Source organism: Trifolium pratense, linkage group LG6 (assembly GCF_020283565.1).
Source record: "Trifolium pratense cultivar HEN17-A07 linkage group LG6, ARS_RC_1.1, whole genome shotgun sequence".
Classification (NCBI taxonomy): Eukaryota; Viridiplantae; Streptophyta; class Magnoliopsida; order Fabales; family Fabaceae; genus Trifolium; species Trifolium pratense.
The window spans coordinates 19,195,897-19,214,924 of NC_060064.1; the positions used below are offsets into that span (position 1 = coordinate 19,195,897).

General features: G+C 31.1%; 1 long non-coding RNA gene and 1 other non-coding gene across 5 annotated transcripts; one reads left to right on the top strand and one right to left on the bottom strand.

Annotated features, from left to right (window-relative positions):
* Window positions 1-5,894: 5,894 nt before the first annotated feature.
* On the top strand, window positions 5,895-6,088 carry LOC123893400. The gene has a single exon (XR_006803496.1). It is a non-coding gene; the product is annotated as a U2 spliceosomal RNA (small nuclear RNA).
* Window positions 6,089-6,829: 741 nt separating this feature from the next.
* Window positions 6,830-17,641, bottom strand: LOC123888902. Of its 4 annotated transcripts, none has more exons than XR_006802352.1 (6): window positions 17,499-17,641; window positions 15,447-15,521; window positions 14,053-14,201; window positions 11,364-11,776; window positions 10,659-10,741; window positions 6,830-7,125 (listed from the first exon to the last, which is right to left on the bottom strand). It is a non-coding gene; the product is annotated as an uncharacterized LOC123888902 (long non-coding RNA). The 4 variants fall into 4 exon arrangements; XR_006802349.1 differs by having other exon boundaries at window positions 6,843-7,125; window positions 10,659-10,787; XR_006802350.1 differs by having other exon boundaries at window positions 6,891-7,062; window positions 10,659-10,787.
* Window positions 17,642-19,028: the final 1,387 nt, after the last annotated feature.

Here is a 19,028-nt window from a genome sequence, read left to right on the forward strand (position 1 = left end):
TCAATTACTAGTTGTTTAAGCTTTTAATTTCTTCATTAACTAAATATTTTGTATTTGTTTCACTGATTAACCTAAACAAGTTGATCATTGAGTGAAATATTACTATACTATAATGATTGTGAAGTTATATTGATGCATTACCTAGTATATAATATACGTACGGGAGTCCATAATATACTCCCTCCATCTCTAATTTTTGATCATTTGTTTATTTTGGTTCAAAACTTTAAGAAATGAAAATACAATTAATGAAGTGTTTCCATTTGTACCCTTACAAACAGTAAAAACATCAATTACATGAATTTTTCACTTCCTTAATAAAGTAAGGATAAAAATAACCTCACTTAACTTCTTATTTTTAATCTATGTGTAAAACTCTAAGATTTGGAATAGAGGGAATAATCATTAAGTTAATATAATTAATTTCAATCCTTGTTTAGAATTATTACTTGACAATTATGACACACATGTTTTTCTCAAATAAATAAATAAATTATGACACACTTGCCTAAAGTAATAGGACTGGTGTATCAGCATGTAGGCCGCATCATAACAGGTTGTAGGAATCTATGTCAAATCCAAATTTGGTACATAGAAGTGCATATTACAATTTAATAATTTTTGTTTACTTTCTAGACATCGCAAATATGTTAACAACCCTAAACATCTCCATCCTCTACATATATGTCATTATATATATATATATATATATATATATATATATATATATATATATATATATATATAGGGGTTTTCTAACATAGACCCTAAGTTAGGTCTAAGTTAGCAAGGTGCACCTTTTCAATTGGACCAAAATACTCATTCTTTTAATTTTTTAAAGAATAGAGCAACAGGGGCATTTCTGTAATTTTACACCAACAGTACATGCGCCCCACCTTCTGAGACCATTAATAGACGCGGATCCAGTGTCGCGCGCGTACCGAAGGACCATGGTTACAGACCGTTGATTTCCATCAGACAGCCAAGATCTGATCTCATCAAGACTGTCTGATCAAGCAGACAGCCCAGATCATCCTGATCCATCAGATTCCAGCGCCTGCGCCACACTGGATTACAACCTGGAGAGAGAAAAATTTGCTTTTTAAAAGTAGGACACATGTCACACAATGGTTGGCTGGGCGTGATTTTTGTTCATTTAATACTTTGAACTCAATTATTTCGTTGTAAATTAATTTTTTATTTTTTTATTTTTATACCAAAATTCATAATTTTTTTTTGTCTACAAATAGAGACTTGGTTCGTTTGATTTGGACACCGAAAAAAAAAACGCAATTTTTCACTACCTTAATCTCATTTTTTGTCTACTAAATACGTTACTTGTGTGTTGTAATTTAACACGCACCACTCAACCAACTCACTGAAACCATTATACCAGGAAAATAGTAGATAATATTCTGGAACTTTTGGTATATTTTATGAAATTTTTGGAGACCTGAAACTATTTTTAGTTAATTAAATGAGATAAAACGGTAATTAAAAACTAATGTTTGCTTCTGAAACCATTTTACTGGTAGAATGGTTGCACATAGTTGTATTCTGAAACCATTTTACTGGTAGAATGGTTTCAATGAGTAATTTATTAATTGTGTTTGCTTCTGAAACCATTTACCTGGTACAATGGTTTCAGAGAGTTGTAATCTGAAACCATTTTGCTGGTAGAATGGTTTCAGTAAGTTGATTATTAGTTATTTGCTTCTAAAACCATTTAGCTTGTAGAATGGTTGCACATAGTTGTATTCTGAAACCATTTTACTGGTAGAATGGTTTTAGTGAGTAATTTATTAATTGTTTTTGCTTCTGAAACCATTTATCTGGTACAATGGTTTCAGAGAGTTGTAATCTGAAACCATTTTGCTGGTAGAATGGTTTCAGTAAGTTGATTATTAGTTATTTGCTTCTGAAACCATTTAGCTTGTAGAATGGTTTCAGAGATTTATACTCTGAAACCATTTTTCTGGTAGAATGGTTTCAGTGAGTTGATGTAAGGTAGTGAAAAATGAGATTAAGGTAGTGAAAAATTGGGTTTTTTTTTCTGTGTCCAAATCAAACAAACCAAGTCTCTATTTGTAGAGAAAAAAAAATTATGAATTTTGGTATAAAAAATAAAAAATAAAAAATTAATTTACGACGAAATAATTGAGTTCAAAGTATTAAATGGAAAAAAATCACGCCCGGCCAATAAGACAGAGACACGTGTCCTGCTTTTAAAAAGTAGATTCTTCTCTCTCCAGGGTGTAATCCAGTGTGGTGCACGCGCTGGAATCTGATGGATTCGGATGATCTGGGCTGTCTGATTGATCAGACAGTCTTGATGAGATCAGATCTTGGCTGTCTGATGGAAATCAACGGTCTGTAACCATGGTCCTTCGGTACGCGCGCGACACTGGATCAGATCTTCTCTCTCTGCGGAATCCTTCCACCCACGCGCGCCTGTCGGCGCGTGTGATGCACGCGCGCGGATTTTGTGCAATCACACGCTGCCACGTGTCCTGGGGGTGGGAAAAGAAGTTGGGGGCGCGTGTATTGTTGGGTAAATTACAGAAATGCCCCTGTTGCTCTATTCTTTCAAAAATTAAAAACATGGGTATTTTTGTCAACTGAAAAGGTGCACCTTGCTAACTTAGACCCAACTGGGTCTAAGTTAGCAGCCCCCATATATATATATATATAGGGGAGAGATCAAATTACACCGGTGTAACTTTAAAAAAATTACACTCAATAATATTCTTTAATTTTATTTTGATCTAGTGGTTATTATAGACTCATATAACTCCAATCATAAATTAAAAACTTTCCTTTTTTATTTATATACCTTCCTTTTTTATTTTCTCCTTTGGTTATTATTTTTCTCTGTTTGGCTTATCGTCTATTATTTTTGGACATACTTTTGTACAATTTATTTTTTGTACAACTTATTATCATAGGAACATATATGTATTTATATTGCATCGCATGGGTGATTCAATACAGAGTGTACTACTTAGAAGCTGTAAATAATTGTTTTGCCATGTCTATATAATTTAGTGAAGGTATTATGTAAAAAATAATTTAGTTAATGTGAATGAATGATTTGGTACGAAAGGTGCCTAATTCTTTTAATGAGTAAATGCTTTGGAAAATTAGTGCATGCTACTCAAATATACAGAGTACTACTATACTAGACATTTCTTAAATATACAAAAAACTTCATTTTATGCTATTTGTAAAAAATCATAAAATTATATAACATAAACATTCTAAAAGTTCAATATATTGTACACTGCATAAGAAATTACACATTTGATTTTTAGTGAACTCAGACATAGTTATATTTGGAAGGTAAGAAAATTAAAAAGGAGAGTTTTTAATTTATTAATGGAGTAATGTGAGTCTACAATAGATTCTTTAATAGCCACTAGATCAAAATAAAATCAATGGATATTAATGAGTGTAATATTTTTAAAGTTACACCGGTGTAATTTGATCCCTCCCCATATATATATAAAGGAAAAAATATATGTACATATATGTATATTTTGAGCTGAAACCCATTTCTTATTTTATTTTATTTATTATTGAAATGCATACATTATAGTGACCCCTAGTGGGGATTCAGTTACAAGCAGAAAAAGTATGCCATCCTTCTTTATTCTGTCTTCGGTGATCAGTCTGGTATGCTGCAGTGAGTAAGGTGAAATTAACATTAATTTTCTTTACAAATCTATAACATATTATGGACGATAAAGTTCACATGTTTTTTTTCCTTAAGTCTTTTTTTTTCTTATAGGTCAAACGTTTTTAGTCCCATAATATGTTATAGATTTATCGGGGACTAAAACCCTAGATAAAAAAGACTTATTATGAGACTAAACACATGTTTTTATCTAAGGTTTTAATTCCCTTAAGATCACCTAAATAAAGTCGTTTATTATTATAATAAGAAAGAAAAAAATCTAAAAGGACAAAACCGTAGATAAATAAAATTTTCTACGATCTAAATTACTAATTTGAGATATCAAATATTTCTCAACTAGTCTCCAATATAGGGAATAAAATATTCCCATGTATTATTATAATTTTTTTTTACTTAAGATTTGAAGAATCAAATTGAAATTTTGAATTTTCAAAGATGAAATTCATATTCTTTGTTGGAATATTTTAGGGTATTTACCAAAATAAAGAGGTACGTGTGGGAAATGGATTGCAAGCAGTCAGTTCTCAAGCAGCTCGGATTTAAATAGCATTAATTTTTTAAAATATTTAAAATTCTGATGTTAAATCATATATATATATATATATATATATATATATATATATATATAAGCAGCTGTGTTATTGGAACACATTTCCAATAACAAAAATACAACACCGTATTATATTTCACTCTATGTATGGTTTTCGAGGCGTACAAAAAAGTGCACAAATACATATGTTTGTCGTATTTTTGTTTGAAAATGTGTTGAAATAACATTTTGGTAAATGAAATTACGAAATAGAAGGTTTGATGGGGAGAGATATATATACTAGTCGCAGTCCATGGCAAAGCAAGTACTGTAGTGAACTTGGAGACCACAATTGTCTGGGATGGCAGAGAAGGCAGGATCGTTGAATTCAGGCATTTTGAACATAATGAAATTGAAGCAGTTGCATAAATCTTTACAATCAGCGTCATTTATAGCCCTAACCGCATCGCAACATGGTGCAGGGACAGATGCACCTGGGTTTCTAACGTATCCAATACATGGTATTAAACTTGTTGTCATTTGATCGCATGAAAGGGTTGCATTGGCTAATGGAATGCCTAAAATCAAGCATATCACAGCCAAGCAAGTGATCTTGATGTGCATTGAACTAGCCATGATGAATTTAGAAATGAAATGAGTGAGTTTGGACTTGATGGTTGTGTTATATATATATATGAAGCATATATAGCTAAGGATTGGATTATATATTTTTGTACAGAATATTATACCAATTCAACTTCGGTTCCCACTTTTAACATTTATCGTGTGGGGAGAGTGTTACCACTTGTCAAAATCTCGAGTCAATATTTAACACCACAAAAATTCATATTTATCTCTTATGTTCTAAGCTTATTCCGATACGCTATAACCTAAACCTAATCATTTTTCCTCTCTTTTTGTGCAGTTTTATATTAAAAAAATTAAATTTATCTACGGTGGGAATCAAACCTGCATCTTTTGCTTACAATAAAGTCTTTCAACCACTAGAGCATATTTTTCAATTGTGATTAAAGTTAAAAATCCTAATATCTAACACCTATTATTAAATGCATTTATAATTATTTTTGAATGTGACAACATACAATGAAATGTGTATATGAATTTTACACGTCCAATTACAAAAATATATTTCCTCAATTTTTTTAAAATATAATTCCAAAAAAAGTCTCATTCTTTTTTTCTTTTTCGTTACTACTATTCTTTTATGCCAAACAAATCATAATTCAATTTAAGATCATAATGTGATCTTTTAATATTTAATAAAATTTAAAATATAAAGAGCAGAGACAATCTCTTAAACATGTTGATATTAGGATATCTTCTATCGCCAGTGTCTTCACATGGTCGGTTGTGTCGCGATTTCAAGAGTTACTTCTAGAGAAGTATTAACGATTTTGATTATCGACGAAGACGGTGAAAATACAAATAAAACTTTCAATGTAATCTATAAGGAAGTATTTCGTAATTTATCATAATTTCTGTTCCACTTTTTTATATATCTTTTAGTATTAAAATTTTTCTTTCGTATTTTTATTGTTTAATATTACGGTTAATTAGACCGGTGCACCGCGTGGGTCGAAGTTCTAGTTTTAAAATCAAATTTGGTACATTATGTATAAACCAAGTAAAGTCACATATTAACGGTTATTCATAGTTTCTCGGTTTTTTTGCTAAGATTAAGTGTAATATATATTCTTATCTGTTTAATATCTGATATGTGGATCACACGATATTAAATTATTTTTTATAGGAGGAAGAAATCACTTAAAAATTTGCTACTGGGGTTCTCGTGTGTTGCCCATACATTGCACTATTGTATAATTGTATAAGCTGGTGCACCAAAAAAAAAATATTAACAGTTATTTATTTCGGTTAGAGTTTGCATTTCGATTCCCACCAACTAGTAGTTATTAACTAAGTCATTAACAACTAGTTAGAAAAATAAAAATTTCATCAAATATTCATTTATTTATTTATTTTGACGAACAAATATTTATTTTCTAAATAGAGAAATATATACATCATTGTCAAAAAGAAGACGGAATGGCTAGTAGATGGTAATTAGTAGTTTCTTCTACGCTTGTTAAAATGACTCTATAACAGTCACCTACAAATTTAAGCTACAAGCCATAAAAATAAAGCGTTCACTATGTGTTTTTATATTTCATCTGTCTGACTCTTTTATGAAAAAGGTTGTTTTAAAATGAATGGTTTTTTTTTTCCTTCTAATTTATGTTTTAAAAGTTTTAAATTGGTCACTTACATTATTGATGTCAACATAATTTATCATTTTCGTTAAATTTGAAATTAATTTCGTCTAACTTTCCGTTAGATTTTTAGTTAATTTCATCTAAGACTTTCACATATAGTACCCCTCCCAAGTTGTCCGTATACTCAAAAGCTATTAGGCTAAGGATATAAATGGATATCCGTGGCCGTGGGGCATATAATATGATATCCATGTCCACTCCATATTGTGCGGGTATCCGCTAAGCGGGTAATCCACGGATATTGAGATACCCATGGATATTTACATATATTCATGGATGAATTTTTTTTTATAAAATTGATTATTGAAAAGTAAATGATTTTAACTTCTTTTTTTACTCAAAAACAAGAATATTCATTCATTCAAATTCATAGGGAATACATCAATCGAAATCATTACATATTCAATTTCGCTAAAAACTAATAAGGATGAATCTGCAAACAGGCTCACAGCATCCGAGTTAACAACATAAAACGGCCTAATGTCATTGACAAAGCCTACAATTGATTTGACAAACTTCAAATGTCCGGAATAATCATGTATCCGGATCTGCAACATTGATGCTAAAGTCATTGAATCTGTACTGAATTTGGATTGAACAACCCTGTAAATCTAAACAAAAGAACAAACACCGTACTAAGACGGGATAAACAAAAATTTCGTACTAAGACGGGATTAAAACAACACCAGATGAAATAATCACAAGAGAGAAAACTCGAATAAAATTTAAAAAGTATGTGGATATCAGATTTTAACTTCTTTTAAAGAAAAAAAATAGGGGTTTTCTATTTGTCGCTTCTTTCTACATTATATAGGCTTGCTGTCAATTTATTTTTTTATGGTGAAAGTTTAGGATGCAAGTTATACCAACCCATATTCCTAACACTGTTTTGCTAGAAATATAGGCTTTTCGAATATCCTTCATGCGGAATTATTGGCAGTGTACCATGGTTTAGTTTTGGCGTGGGAGCTGGACAATAAAGATTTGTGTTGCTATTCTAACTCAGAAATCGTGATTAAGCTGCTATCTAATCATGTAAATGAGTGTACCACTATGTAGTGATTATCTATAACATAAAAGATCTTCTCACTAGAAACTGGAGAGTTAGATTGATGCATACTCTTTGGAAGGGGAACACTTGTGCAGATTTCTTAACCAAGTTTGGAGCTCGCAACCCTGAAGTTTATTCTCCTATAGTTATTTCGCTGGATGGAATGAGTCTTCTCCTACTAGCTGATGCTAGTGAGACTATTTTTTCTAGATAATTTTCTTTTTGTCTTTTCATTTTTTTCTTTCATCTTGTACCCAAAAAAAACCATATTCCTAACAAAAACATCCACGCGCATAAATAAATAGAACATCATCTAATATTATTTGAGTCAGTACAATATTTTGGATTGCAACCAACACATCAATGTTTTCTTTAACGGAAATTAAAAAAGAAAAACAATATATATGCACCTTTTATACTATAAATGTCCTAACAGAAACAAAATGAGTAAATTGCTACCGGAAATCTTTTATATTATAAGCTTGTATACACAAGCAAACTCTAAACCCTAATTTGTTTTCCCTGTTTTCCCTCCATTTTATCTTGCAATTTTTATTAAAAAATAATACAATTTTGTCTTGACTATGATTTGAACCCGCAACCCTTCGGTGAAAGGCAATATTTCCAACCATTATGGCAAGTATATGAATTGTGATTAAAATTACGTGCAATAATTGATAAGCACCATCAATTTTAAAAGTATATCATATCAAAATTATTGTTGACTATATTATTCATCACGAAATATTTTTATGTCTTTCCTGATCAATATTTTTTTTCTACCGGATCATAAATTTAGAGAATAATTATCATGTGAGATTTGGAAAGTTATTATCACGTGTAATTTAGAAAGTTATTATCAAACTCAATTCTGCTAAATCATTTTTTTTGCAATACAACCAAACACAACCATAGTCATGTCACTAATCACATTCATTATTTTGATTTTAACATTGTAGATTTAATATTAACTGGTGATCAATTGATACAATATGCACTAGCAGACCAATTGTGATTTAAATTATGTCCACAAAGTGTTAAGCTTCATCAACTTTCATAGGAAAGATTTCATACGACAATTAAGCACCATCAATTTTCATTGCACAATTTAAACAATTAAAAACCGATAATCTCTTATATTATAAGCTTGCTGCTTGCCAACATAAGCTAACCCTAAACCAAATTTTTTCCCCTCTCATTTTCTCTTTCTTTTTATTGCAGCTTTATATTAAAAAAAATACAGATTGTCATCGAACCGACATCCCTTACTTACAATAAAACCTTTCAACCGCTAAAATATGTGCTTCAATTATGAAAAAATTTAGGAATCCTAATATGTTAACCCTATTTTCAATAAATTTGAACGGCGGAATTAATCACAATTTTTATTTATTTATGGATGTCTACTTAAGTTTATGTTCTTGATTATGTCTTTAATTTTTTTTTTAACCTTTAATTATCATCAATTTTTTAACCTTTAGTTATCAGCATTTTTTTTTTAATAAGTAAACAAAATGACGGGGTTCCAAAATTATTTAAAAAATATATAAAATATAAAATAAGCACATAAACAAATATAGAATAATTATTCCATGAAATTCCCTATACTACTCTTATTGAAAATGCTCTTAGAATTTTTGTATTTTATTTTTTATTGTTACATATTACACCTAATTAGACCCATGCACCGCATGGGTCAAAGTTCTAGTTAGATAAATGACCATAAACGAATTTTTTTTACAGTTGGCCTATTTTTTTTCCTCTCCTTTTAAGAAGCTAGGCCAACCAATAATTTTTAAAAGCTTTAGTAAAGAAAAAAAAACAACTTCTATATTTTAAGAAAAAACTATAATATATTATCAAATATATCTTTTAACCTTATTATAATAAAAGAAAAAACTTTTAACCTCATTTAAAAAAAAAAACAATTTACCAAACAACTTTAATTTTAGTTTTAAGTCAATTATTTCTAGCTTTGTGATTAAAATAACTTCTACACCTAAAAAAAATTAGGTCAATACCTAGGTATTGATTATAAACCAAGCGGGGCAAATATTTTGGAATGAAATTTCCAATAAACAGAAGATTGAATGTTATTGAATTATCAAGAATTAAAAATCCGGTATCACAACATGTATCAATCAGGTATCAATCGTAAGCCAATATTTTGGAATGAAAATCCCATAATTACCACAACAAACAAAAAAAAACTTTCAAAATATTCTTGTGACTGAGCACATTTGCTCAATTAAAGTTTGATAGAATGTTCTCGAATAAGCAAAGAATAAGCAAGAATGAGAAAAATGGGTAAGGTTCTAGATTGAATGTTCTTGACTAATAAAAAACAAGGTTGTCAGAACCGGACCGGTCATCGAACCGGCGAGCTCACCGGTTCAAGGTTCAATTGGTCAGATCGGGTTCAATCGGGGTCGAACCGTTTTTAATTAAATATATATTTTAATTAATATATAAATAAAAATATATGAATAATTGCTCAATATTTCATAATTTCACACATTAAAAAGATAAAATATCACAAGTCAAAATAAAATAAAATTTATAATTCAAACCAAATGAAAAATAGATGAAAAACAAAAATATTTCCTATTCCTACGACGTCGTTGTTTTGTTTCATATTTTTTTTTTAAAAAAAAGTTAAAACGACGTCGTTTTGCCCTATTTTTTAAAAAAAAAAAAAAAAAAATCTACAAAACCGCTTGAACTGCCCGACCGGCTCACCGGTTCGACCCCGGTTCACGCGGTTTTTTGCCGGTCGGTTTCCTATCCGTTTTTTGCTCAAAACCGAACCGTTTTCATGACCGGTTCACGGTCCGACCGGTCGGTCCGGTCTGGTTTTGATAACCTTGATAAAAAATGAAAAAAATAGATATCCCATCAAGTATCAATGCAAATATATTGGAATGGAAGTTCGAAAATTACAGTATGCAAACGGGTTAATTAATCATTCAAGGCTTTTAACTAAATTAAAAGTTAATTTATCCTCCTTTCAAGTAATATTTTTTGTCTTTGCTTTTAAGTTAATTTATGGCCTTCAAACTTTTGAGCTCTAGAGAGGTTTAGAATGAGACATACCTTCATAGGTGATGATGATGCGAGGCTTATATAGTCCAGAAGAAGGTGGTATTGGGCTTCTTGGACCATCCTAACGGTCCACTCTACAACCATAGCATCAATATTCCAGTCAAGTCTCTCATCATGAATCTAATAAAAGGATGTCAAATTAATCAACTTCAGTTTGCTTAAACACAAAAACAAAATTAGAAAACATAAATAGAGAATACCTCCAAAATCCAAATTACAAGAATTTTAGCTACTATCTCTTCCTTCTTTTGGCTATAACTATTTGGCATTTTGGCTTCTATCTCTTCCTTCTTTTAAAGAACTTCATCAACTGCTTAAAGTATACAGGCCCTCAATGTTGACTGCTATGAATTTTAATCCTATCTAGTGTTACCACTTGTACGCTCAACAAGAATAATATTTTCAACCAATAATGGAACTAGCATTCACATTGTTAACTAATTATCCATATACTTATATGATGACATAAAACATTGTCATTTATCAGAGCATAAACCTATTAAAGTCTGGATAGGATTGACATGCATGGGTCTTAGGACAAAACACGTTAGGACAAATAGGGTCTTAGGACAAAACACGTTAGGTTATATTGTTTTTATCAAGCATAAGATTGAATGTTGTTGAATAATCAAAAAAGAGAAAATGAGTATCTGAATATGCATCAACACAAATATGTGGAATGAAAATAAAAATTACCATAGCAGACGAATTTTATCTTTCAGCTTCAGGGTCTCGGCATAGAGCATACCAGTTTCTTTTGAATGTGCTTGAAACAATTGTGTTTGATTGTCTAATATCCCATAAGGCTAACACTCAAACAATTATTACGAAGAAAAACATAACCTCCACTCATATCCTACAAAAATTGATAAATGACAAAATTGATACATAACCTATGTTGAAATCAAAACATAAAAAACTGAGAGGAAACATATACACCTTGATCTGACTTTTCATTTTTAAATTTGGGATAAAAAGTTGCTCTGATTCGTGCATGAAGCCACACCAACACCTGAACCATCAACCTTTCCTTTACCCACTAGCATGCTTTCAACACTAACAGTTCCATGAGATTTCAGTTTTGAAATCACCGTTGAACCTTGTTGAACCTGAACACATATGTTTAGCAATGAAAAAATTTGTATTTATCAAGCAGAAGAATGAATCTTATTGAATGATCAAGAATGATAAAAATGGAGGTTCTACCTTTTTTTTTCAGTTCCTAATTATCAACACAAATCTAGTATACCCACAACACCCAAACAAATTTTATCAGATTTTACAATATGTCTGCAGTAAAAAAGACCATCAGATACAACCTATTTATAGTTTCCTCCATTGATCACAAAGCATAGGTTTTATACAAAATGCCTTATATACCAGATAGATATTATCAGAAATAGTTTAGACTCAAAAAAGTTGGTTTTGTACTTCCCTTCAGTTGATTCGTATCTCCTTAGTAAATTCCTTTGAAACCCTTATCAGTGAACTAATCAAACACAAGGACGCATTTCCTTTTGCATTTGCAAAATCACTTCATATTGTAGTTGCAAAATTGCATTTAGGGGACTGGGGTCATCAAAGGACAATAAATAATATCCATGCCTTATATCATGAATGAAATTCTATATTAAAATTGCATTTAAGGCAACAACCTAGCTTTCACATTATGGCTTTATCCAGCATTTTTGGGCCATCAAGTATATCCATCTTATCGTCGAATTTGGAGTTGGCGAGCTCATGTATACCATACCACTAGTGACAGTTTCACAATTAGGGTCATAAAAAGACAATAGACATCATCCACATTTTGAATAAAATTTCATATTAAAATTTCTTTGCTTTGAAAGCCACCATCCAACTTTTCCAATATGAATAAAGAATTCATAATGCATTTTCCTCAAAGGTCATTGAGGCATCCATCCCTTAAAAAACTTATGTAACATTAGGGACAAGGGTCATTAAGTTCATATTATTGTAGTTGCAAAATTGAATGTAGAGAAGGGTATCAAAGCAGAATATATATATATATATTCATTCATGCATTATTATAAATAAAAAATCATTATTTTTTTTAATAGAAAAGCGGACACCGATAGAGACAATTGCTTGAGTAGCAATTAAGGCAACAACTAGCTTTCACATTCCGGGACTAGGGTCATTAAATTCATCCAACATTTTACTCTATGGTCATTGAGGCATCTATGATGCATCCGTTACAAAATTTATAAAACAAAGTCTATTCTTCGATTCCAACGGTCAACTTTCGGATAATGAATAGAGATTCTGTCACAATGATTCACAGTCTTATAGGGTTTTTGTACTCCCATCAACGTTCCCAACATGTATCGATTACAAACCAGATGGGGCAAATATGTTAGAATGAAAAATCCAAAAAATGAGTGAAACTCCCTTATCGTGACAAAAAATAGTGAAGATAGAGTAGATGGATGAAATGATTGTGTAAAGCAATACAAATTTTGTATTAAAAAGTTAACTTTGAAAGGAATTTAGGAGGTTGAGTTTTGAAGATGTGATTCAATAATCTAGCTTATGTCTTATATACTACTACCTACTGCCTACCAAAAGCTATCTTCCAATGTGAGTGGTTAGCAAAAGACATATATCTTTAAACAGGTATCAATATATAGGCAAACCTAGTCTTATATTTTGATATCTACCGGTAAGTAGCGAATGGAAGGTATCTTCCGATAAGTTCTATTAGGGGCGTTTTTGGAATTTTATGGGTGCTGTGAGCAATGAGGTGGGGTGAGGAGAAGACATGTAACTTTTGGAATTTTAATGTGTTGATGTCTTTCTAAGTTTCTTGAGATGTTTTTCAAATTTACATCCTTAAATATCAATTACTTATGTCGCACAATATAAAGACAAAATTTATTAGAAGTCTTAAACATTTGAAAGACAAAAGTTTCTTGAGTATTGTTGTTTTACTTACCTAAATTGAAGTCTTAAACATTTGAAAGACCTGTACAAACAATAGAAATGGTGGAAGAATTGGTTCATATAAAAATTGCATTGAAGGACGTCATCCACCTGTTATAGGGTTTGTATACCCAATTAAATTTTGATCCAACCAACATTCATAGAGGTTTTAGTTTTATCAAGAAACTATAGTATTTATCACAATACGTTCAGTCTTTACTTGAAGAAGAAGAAAGAAGAATCTGACAACTAAACCAAACGCCATAGCCTAAGATAGAAGCTGCATAACATAGACGTGTGAAGAATGCATATGCTTTAATATAAAGGCTATCTCATGGTCGTTCATATTTTATTTGGACAAGTAATATTTTTTGTCTTAGCTTTTAAGTTAATTTTGTCCATCAAACTTTTGAGTTAGAGAGAGGTTTAGAATGAGACATACCTTCATAGGTGATGATGTGAGACTTATATAGTCGAGGAGGTGGTATTGGGCTTGGGTCAGCCCACCAGTCCACTCTAGAACACACAATATTTGAATTCATATCCTACAACCACAGCATCAGTGTCCCAGTCAAGTCTCTCATAATGAACCTAAAAGGATGAAAAATTAATCAACTTCAATTTGTTTAAACACAGAAACCAAATTAGCAAACATAAATACGGCTTTTGGCTATTATCTCTTCCTTCTTTTGAGGAACTCAATCAACTACTTACCATTTGACCATGGGATTTCTATACAACTTTTGTTCAGTATTTAGAGATGTTATAACAACAAACAAACTTAATCTCAATCAGATTTATTAGCTTGATAATCAATAGGTCTAAGGCAACTAATTATCCATATACTTATATGATGACATAAAGCATTGTCATTTTTTAAATGACGCATTTTTAGACTTATGAGAGCATAAACTTATTAAAGTCTAAGTCGCTCATCCTTGTAACCCTCTTCCTAAATCCGAAATCAACCATACATGCCATCAAGTACCACTTTCTCTACTACTTATAATTTTTAAACAAGCATTCAAAGCATATTATAACAGAACTTCGCGTCACACAGTAACCATCATAATGTAATCTTGTTATCTCGATAATATGTGATCATTGAAATAGACCTTAACTCAAGAAATTCTCATGTTGGCCAATGTCCATGATACTTGAATTGTGTCCTTACAAATAGAAATTGTATAAAAGCAGTAGGTATATATTATTTAGTTAATAAAAGCATAAAACCCAGCCTCCAGCAAAAATTGTGGAAAAGCAGCATATCTTATAGGCTGAATAAGTTCTCAAAAACAAAAACAACATAGTAAAAAAGATCCTCTTGTTAAGCTAATTACAAAGTTGTAGTTATATAACAACATAAATTGCACGATTCGTAGTTAATTGACAGCAAGTGTTATACCAAATGAGAAACATATAAAATGGCTGAATCACTTGCTTTTCCTTCATTCCGAAGCACACTTACAGATATATCTGATTCTACACCATACATATATTATAGGGGGAAAGGCAGCTCGGATCATAGAATTACCATATTAACAAAACTTGTTCCCATAATGAATGTATCAGACAGCCTGCTATTACAGCCTCATAATGAATATATCGGACTGCCTGCTATTACAGCCTCATAATGAATCTTAAATATCTAAATAATTCAGTAGGATGACAACCCGCTATTAGAGAACCGCACTAGTGTACTACTGTTGAACAAAGTTCCTCTATATAAGAAGAATATGTTGTTATATGAATCTATATAATTCAACCAAGTTTGAAATCATAAAGCCGATACAAGCAATCATAATGAAATTAAAAAAAACTTGAATAGATCATCACCTGAGAGTTCCTTCTCATCAACTAGCTTTTCCCATTAAGGCATCAATCTGCAATTTTGGGCCATCAAGAAAATCCCTAACAAAAATCACAGAATAAAGTATATTCATCTTATTGTTGAATTTTGAGTAAGTGGGCTCATGTTTACCACACCACGCTTTATAGATAATGAAAAAAAATTCATCTCAGTGATTGTTTCAAGATTAGGGTTTTAAAAAGACAATAAATACCATCGATTAGAGTCATAATGCATTTAACTCTGAGGTCATTGTCTCATTGAGGCAATCCATTCCTTACAAAACTTATGAAACATTAGGGAATAAGGTCATTAAGAACATAATGGAAAATCACTTCTAATTGCAGTTGCAAAATTGAATTTAGGGACTAAGGGTCATCAAATCAAAATAGATATCCATGCATTAATTATCAATAAAAGTTCATATAAATATTTTTTGACAGAAAAGAGGACATCGATAGAGACAATTGTTTGAGTGGCAATTAAGGCAACAACTGCTTTCACATTCAGTGCCTAGGGTCATTTAGTTCATCGCATTGAGACATTTAAACTCTTACAAAAATTGAAAGTTCTTGAATACACAAGAATGAAAAAATCGACAACCCATCATTGTTCCCAATAGGTATTGATTATAAACCAAACAAGGCAAATATGTTGGAATGAAATTTCCAATAAGCAGAAGATTGAAAGCTCTTGGGACAGAACACATTTCCTCAATTAAATGCATCATCCAACATTTTTGGGCCTCACCAAGACTATCCCTTACAAAAATCATGGAACAAAGTATATTTATCATTTTATCCATCTTATTATCGAATTTCAAGTTAGTGAGCTCATCAAGTATACCATACCACTAGTGACAATTGCACAATTAGGGTCATAAAAAGACAATCGACACCATCCACATTTTGAGTAAAATTTCATATTAAAATTGTTTTGCTTTGAAAGCCACCATCCAACTTTTCCATTATGAATAAAAAGTTCATAATGCATTTTCCTCAAAGGTCATTAAGGCATCCATCCCTTACAAAACTTATGTAACATTAGGGATAAGGGTCATTAATTTCATAATTAAAATCACTTCTAAAGCCACCATCCAACTATTCCATTATGAATAAAGAATTCATAATGCATATTCCTCAAGGGTCATTGAGGCATCCATCCCTTACAAAACTTATGTAACATTAGGGACAAGGGTCATTAAGTTCATAATGCAAAATCACTTCTGAAGCCACCATCCAACTTTTCTATTATGAATAAAGAATTCATAATGCATTTTTCTCAAAGGTCATTGAGACATTCATCCCTTACAAAACTTATGTAACATTAGGGACAAGGGTCATGAAGTTCATAATGTAAAATCACTTCTAAAGCCACCATCCAACATTTCCATTATGAATAAAAAATTCATAATGGATTTTCCTCGAGGGTCATTGAGGCATCCATCCCTTACAAAACTTATGTAACATTAGGGACAAGGGTCATTAAGTTCATAATGCAAAATCACTTCTAATTACAGTTGCAAAATTGAATTTAGGGACTAAGGGTCATCAAAGCAGAATATATATCCATTCATGCATTACTATGAATAAAAATTCATAATTTTTTTTAATAGAAAAACGGACACCAATAGGGACAATTGCTTGGGTAGCAATGAAGGCAACAACTAGATTTCACATTCAGGGACTAGGGTCATTAAGTAATTTATCCAACATTTTTTGGGCATCAAGACATCCAATCCTTTACAAAATTTGAAATTTCACATTTTATTGAAGCAGAAGATTGAAGGTATTTGAATAATTAAGAATGAAAAAATCGAAAACCCATCATCGTTCCCAATAGTTATTGATTATAAACCAATAAGCAGAAGATTGAAAGTTTTTGGGACAGAACACGTTTCCTCAATTAAAGTTTCGTGTTTTCAAGCAGAAGATTGAATGTTCTTGAATTGTCCCATAATTAACGTAGCAAATATGTATGAATAATCAAGAATGATAAAATCGCAGCCCACAATCGTTCCCAACATGTATTGAAATTACCTTGCTTCATAGTCAACTTTGAGACTTTTTTCCCGTAACAATCTGAGATATGTGTAAGCTCCTGCTGATCCTGGGAAAAGAACTGGAGGTCTAAGATTATTTCCATCATGCAGTATCTATCTTTTTTGCTTTCTACCTCATCCCCGCAACATATCACAAACATACATTAATAATCCACTTCCAGCCACATTTTCATATCACAAACATAAATTAATAGCTCTCTTTTTTGCCTTCTACCTCACCCCTGTAACATCACACGTATAAATTTTAGAATTCATCCTAATCGAAAGAAACCACACAATGCCCCCACCAAAATCAATCACAAATCAAATTCCTCCAGCACTGCAAACATTATATGTACTAGGCAACAATTTTTGATCTATCACAACAAAATTGTTTAGAAAAACAACTAACAATCATATATAAAGAAGTCAAATATTGCAATAGTAATCATTTAGGTCACTGAAAACATGCATAAATCAAACTTGATGAGGATGAAGAAAACCCTAAACAAAGTGAAAATCGACTTAAAATCAAATATGAAATGTTAAATCCTAAACATACATAACATCAAATTAGAAAAATCAAAACCCTAAACAGAGTTAAAATCTCCTTGAAATCAAATCTTTGATGCTAAAATCACTTGAATCAGAAAATAAATGTTCAGAACCATATAATAGACGTGAAATTAACCAAAATTCATACCGCAATCAATTGATTCATAAATCGACTTGAAAATTTCTGATTGAAGAATCGCGGGATGCGGAAGATGCACACAACTGATCATTGAAGAATCGGCGGAGAAAGGAGAAACACGAGAGATTGTGAGTTCGAAGTGTGATTTTGGAAGAATCGGAAGTGTAATTTTGGGTGAGATGAAAATGGGAGAAAAATAGATTCTTGTTTCTTGAAGAAGAAAAAGAAAGAATGAGTTTTTATTCTTTTCACAAATGCACATAGCGTAAGATTCAAACACACAAATTACAATGCCTGTAACCTCTTCGCTTAACTGGTCGTTTGTTTTAGTTTCTTTTTTTTTAAAATAATTTTTATACTATATTCTTTTTTTAAAAAAACAAAATTCTTAAAATTAAATATTTTTTTTATAAGTAGTCTTAGGGCTCGTTTGAATGGTATTTTCTTTTTATTAAAGACTGTAATAAAGAGATAGAGAAAATGAGACACAAAGAATTTATATTTGTTTACCTCTTAATCCACTATAATCAAACAAGATTATAAATGTTTAAACACACAAGTCTAAGTCTTCTTACCTTACAAATAAGGACTTCCTCAATCAAAATTTACAAAGTAAATTGAGTATTTACACTTTTAACTCAATAAATAATATTTGTATATCAAATAAAAATGTAAAGAACTCTAACCTCCACTCAAAAAATATGGAGCCATGAAAGCTACTAAGCTAGCCGCATGAATTGACATGACCCTACTAGCAGCATAGACATAGGCCAAAAATAATCATGACTCAAATTAGAGGGGAGGTTTTTTTTTTTATTTTACCAAATTAGAGGG